Below are 6351 nucleotides of genomic sequence, written 5' to 3'. Positions count from 1 at the left end.
AATTCAACGAAAATTTGTTAAAGCGCATTACGTGTCGAATAAATGTCAGAAAAACGAGGTGAATCAGTTCTATAAATGGACATGTTGAAATATACATGTACTGGAATTAAATAAATTGTTATCACATAATTGTAACCGCTATAATAATTAATTGTTTACCACTTGCAATTAATTTCTCGTATTAATTATGATTCATAGGTAACACTTGTTTACAGTAAAAAGGTGTGATGATGATGCCCGAAACCGTCTTTAATGTTCTGTACTGTACTAATTACCGGTTTTCTATAACTCAAATGGTACAACTACTTGCTAATCAAGCTGCGATAAACTCTTACTTCATGCCCGACGTCAATCAAAAATAATGGTCGATAGTAAACCCCGCCCTCATAAGCATTCGCGTAACCGATTGGACGATGAACTTCGCAGTTTGACGACTGGAAAGTTACCAGAAACATCCTTGTCAGCATTTAAATGACCGTGTAATGTGGCTAGAATAATCGATACGCGCGTCATGCTATTCTCTTATCAGTGGATTATCCATTACCCCATGTGGTGTTTATGGCGTTTACTTGTAAAAGTAGGTACCGAGTGCTCTTTTAAAACAGGGAATATTGATACACTGATAGGGAAACCTTGATTTGTTTGGACAATCTCCACTTTCTTTTACTGAAGAAAACACTGATCGGAAAAATTCAAGCGCCCCGGGGACTCTGATTTCGAAATTCAAGCGCCCCGGCAAGGGGCGCTTAAATGGCCTGGGGAAGACCCTGCCGTGTTCCCGGTCAATGTGGTGAAGAACGATTTTCCTACGTTACATGTACATATATAATCTTCACAGAGATTATAGCAATATGGGATTATTAGCATTGTTGGCAGATATAATTGAGTATCCTTTTTAAAATGTCAACATGTATTTCACACCCATGTCCCTGACAGTTTTTTTTTGTCTTTTTAAATGCTGCGTATAAAACAAAACAGTGTTCGCACCTAGCTGTATGATACCGCACGTGGAGGAGTGATAATTGCGTTTTTGATTATGCAATTAACAGTTTGAAGCCATGGAGAACTCATAACTGATTGTAATGTAATTGTCGTATTTTTTTCAGAGTCTCTCGATTCCCGATACATACGTTTCAACTGTCTCAATCACATACATGCAACTTCTTCCGTCTTTATCCATTACTCGATAATCCCGCATATGCCCGATTTCCATTTTAAAAGCGAATTCTGGTTAATATTGACAATAAGAGTCCCAAAGAATGTCATACACAAACGTTCGAAATTATCAAATGAATTTCGGCATATGTTTCTTTTAAAAGATTTGATGAAATAAGCGCCCAATCAGATCAGTTGTATTGTACATGTGTAAATCACCTGACACGGTTTGCACGCGTTGTGTTCAGCTATTTTCGGTTACAAATTCTAGCCACAAATACATAGTGCAAATGAATTAAATTAATTTCTTTGTTCTGATAAAAAGCGCACGAAAATTGGAGTGTGTGTATTTATTTGTAAATAAACATTTCATAGTGTATAAAACATTGATATCATTAATTTTAATTTCCATTAAAAGTTTCGTTGTGAATTTCAACTTAATTACCGGGGTACCTCGCGAAATACTTGGCATTGACATTTCCTCTAAATAAAATATAATTAAAACACGCTGTATTGTAACCGTTACGCTGTTTCAGTTCCTTCGTTATTGAAAAAATTATTGCATTGTATACTGACTACACCCAAATGTCGTGTACAGTTCATAATATTTTTCAACGACCAATAAACAAATTTATTTAAGTTTAGATTTAATGCAACATGTACACATCATTTTCTGGGAATCGAGTAAGGGAATTAATATTGTGAAAATAAACCAATATCTGTTTATTGAAATTGTCAAACTTGTTTAAACAGACGACACGTGCTTATCTTAAGTTTGTTTCTGGTAATACACAGGATATTGGATGTTCGGGGCTTGATTGGATAATAAAACAAAGACGCAGTCTGCGGTTTTCAGTAGAACTTTTGTACTTACCAACTTAATCGATAGTGCACATGCTTATCTATTATTTAGGGATCATCAACACGGTTCCTAGCAACTTCCACGGACCATAATACACAGCCCGATGGTTACTTTCAGTAGCACACGTTGTCAGAAACTAACAAGTTCGAGTAATAAAGCACAGAGCTAATGATCTGAAAATGTGCACAAGGTCCGAAATGAAACAGAATGCCACCAAATCAAACGATTCACCGCCTAATTTTCAGTGTAACAAACTATGTTTGCAACATTTAAAATAACGATAATTCCGAATGATCACGGCTTCCATTTTCAAAAGTTTTTGCCGTTCAACATTGCACGAGAAATAGTAAAGACAAACGTTAACTTTTGTTCCATCAAATGAATTTTACACGCTACTATTTTATTAAATAGATCTAGCAGCCCAATCGGGATTGGAGACGCGTACATCATCTGAAGCAATGTGTAAATTTAAATTTAGATGCACATGTAAAAGTCATTTTCTGAAAATCGGGACGAAGTGTAAGTATTCATTTTACAAATAAACCATTTGATTTTATTCAAATGGTCGACATTTTTTATATTTGTGTCGTCTGTGTACTTTAGCAAGTTTTATGCGAATATATATCGTTTATTTCAACGTTTAAAGCAAGTCTTGTTTCTGAGATTAAACTTTGTAAATTTCTTCGATATGGTTACTGACCTACAAATTCATTGACAGATGACATCCGATGGTAATTGTATGAAGTATGCAGAGAAGCTGACGAAATGTTAAAACAATCGCGTAGAAGTCAAAATATCAGGTTATTATCTGTACCTGTTTCTTATATCCGGGAATTATCGCAGAGCTTCTCGACATGATTCGGAGTGAATACTCGTTGTGGCTGCGGAGAAACTTCGAGAACAAAAGAATCTGTAGCCGCGAACTTTGTTGGTTTTGCGTGAGCCTTACTGTACAATTGTTATTTCAACAAATAAAGATATTGTTTGGAAATCAGGATTCGACATTCAGCAAGTACGGTGTTTACTTTCATATTGGAATACATTTTTGCGATATAATGTGATCGTCAATAATAATGACATTAGTTAATAAGTTGAAATTTAAATATAGTAGTCAACGCCAATCACGGCGATTCGCGGTGTTTTGCGATGATTCAACAGCTGATCTTTATCGCGAGATGGTCGCAGTGAAATCACGGCACGAATCACCCGTAGAGTGTTATCACGGTGAATCACCGCGATTTGCTGCGAATTACCGCGATTTGCCACGTTGGCCCAAACGCGGTGATCGGTGATTTAGGCAAAAATCGCGGGCCGCGTAGTGTATTGGTAAAATTAGCAACATAAAATATTTTCTTGCATGAATTAACACAAATAGATTGTTAATATATCTATAATGAGCAAATTAAGATAACTTACATGATATGGTGTGCTCCCAGAAGAAAGATTTTAATCAAAGTTTCAAACACGTCAACCGTAAATGTAAATGTCAACTTGTTTGCATATGGAACAGTTTTTATTATTAAACCAAAAGAAAAATTAAAGGAACGCACGCGGTGTGTGTACAACAACATGTACCAAGAAATGGTTTACCTATGCTTTTCTCCGAACATACAATTTATGTTTTTAAGAAATTTTATTTTCAAATATTAAATATTTGTTTTAAATGGACAGAAATAATTTTATATATAATTTGTTCAAATTTTAATTTATACTTTTGTTAATTGTATATGAATAGCGGTCAGACAACATACATTTGGGAGAAACAAAAGGAACGACGACCCTTAGATCTGCTGTAAGGGAATTATAATACAACATCTACAGCAGCAACATGTATTAGCTCTAAAGCATACAATTACTTTTAGCCATATACAAAATAGAAAATAACAAAAGTGCAATGCATCGATTATAAGAATTATGATTTCCCCAGGCGGTTTTAGCCCAGTGGGCTAAAATGCGTGCACTTTTAATTCTCACAAGCGCTTGCTGTCTGCATTCGGCCAATGTTCAATCAAAACATGCACGCTCTTATCAGCGGTGTGTGCATAAGGGGCTTAGATAACCCGTATGAACGATTTACGGGTCGTTCATGGGGATCAATTATGGTGTTTGTCCCCTAATAATGGCCGATAATGATCTATTATTACCGGTACATGTGGAGTAAGAGCAATTAAAGATATGCTCAAATTTTGTGTTTGTTTTATTTTAATTAGTTTAAACCTATTTATTGAAGCTTGATTGCATCGAAAGCCGTAGGCTTTTATAAACGCTCTCGAGTCCGTTTCCTGGGACTAGAACCAGTACTTGGTGTCTTTTGGGGGAGATCAAAGGAACGCTCCCAGTGGGTTCGAACCTGTGACCTCCCGATCTCTAGGCGGACACCATATCCACTACGCCACAGCGATCTTTTAAATATTTTAATTGTTTACAACTATTGCAGAAAATAAAAAAGTATAAAGAACTTGCTTCAAAAATAAACCGTAACTGATGTGTGTTGCAGTTGTGCGTAATTTAAGTTATAAATATAATTACTTGGAATCGAACGTCTTATTTGATTGGTCTCGACCATTTAAAGTAACATTACTACTCAAAATCAAAGAACACTTCATACAATTGTTCGTAAAATAAAATTAACCAATTAAAAATCACGTTCCTTATGGCAATTGCCGAAATTTCAACGCCAGATGTGGACTGATAAAATAGATGATTGTAGATACAAAATGCTCGTTAACCAGGTTTTCCGAAGGAAAAAACTGGTTATTAGATTGGCGAATGCGGGCGGGCTGGCTGGCGGGCGGGCGGAACAAGCTTGTCCGGGCCATAACTATGTCGTTCATTGTCAGATTTTAAAATCATTTGGCACATTTGTTCACCATCATTGGACGGTGTGTCGCGCGAAATAATTACGTCGATATCTCCAAGGTCAAGGTCACACTTTGAGTTCAAAGGTCAAAAATGGCCATAAATGAGCTTGTCCTGGCCATAACTATGTCATTTATTGTGAGATTTTAAAATCATTTGGCACATTTGTTCACCATCATGGGACGGTGTGTCGCACGAAAGAATCACGTCAATATCTCCAATGTCAAGGTTGCCACGACTAAAAATAGATTTTTTTTAAAAACAAACTTACAAAGGGGGTTAATTTTGTTTGTTCATTTCAAAAGTTCAGTTTAAGTTTTCTCCCTTTATCAGATTTTTTTTTCACAATGAAAACCTGGTTTTGTGACAATTTTGTCCCTTGTTTTCATTATTGTTTTGCATATCTATTCATACGACACATGGACACTAAAATGGTGTTCGTGTGTCGTATGAATAGATATATTCGCGGGAATTAATTGTGGCCACAAATAAATAAACACGAGAATTTTGTATCTACAAAAATCTATGTAATCATACCACATCTAGCGTTGAAATTTTGGATATTGAGGAACACTGATTGTTAAAGGAAAACTGCCCAACCCTCTTGGGTGGGCAATTTTTGTATTTTCCAGAACCATTCATGAAAGCATTTGGGTTTCAAACTGAGGTGTATGATTTTAACAATCTTTGTAGAGGATCACAATTTGATGTCACATACCAAATATAACTTTAATTTAAAACGTCTCACCCCACACATCCACGTAGGGCCTACATTGAACCCAGGGGCTGGATTGCAACAAGGCACTAAGTAGTTTGAATGAGAACTTAAGTAACTAAACCAATCTAAGGAGCTTTTGTCATGTTTATATACTAAATGAGTTTTCTAGCTTTGCTTTTTACCTGATTCAATTTTAGAACATAGCAGATTTCATAAGAACAAATATTTTAATATTTTCTTGCTGATAGGACAAAAACCCTCTGAAGTGTTATCCATTTTTTTCCCTATAGCTGTACTAGTGTAACAAAAACTTCCCCACACCCTTGTAGCCATGGACCTTATTGACCAGAACTATTTCAAGCTCTGTCCAAGATATCAGAACAAATATTCTTAGCAAATGCCGCCCCCATTCTGCCATGTTTTTCAACGGTCCCGAGCCATTCCAACTCGACATAGACGTCATTAACACAAATCAAGTTTCATGAATATTGGACAAAAAATGTGACTTTGTGTTTGTAAGGAATCATTGTAACTGGCAATTAAAAGAAAACTACCCCATCCCCTGGTAGCCATGTTTTTCAACAGACCAATATCGAATTACTGTGGTATCATTGGAACAATATTCTGAACAAGTTTCATGACGATTGGACAAAAAATGACCTTCAAGTCGGTTTTCTAGGTTTTACTATAACCATTAAAGGAAAGCAGCCCAGCTTCCTTGTGGCAAGGGGATCCTATTTTGAGTCTGCACAGGCTT

The sequence above is a fragment of the Dreissena polymorpha genome, chromosome 5 (assembly GCF_020536995.1).
Source record: "Dreissena polymorpha isolate Duluth1 chromosome 5, UMN_Dpol_1.0, whole genome shotgun sequence".
NCBI lineage: Eukaryota > Metazoa > Mollusca > Bivalvia > Myida > Dreissenidae > Dreissena > Dreissena polymorpha.
This window is presented reverse-complemented; position numbering follows the sequence as displayed.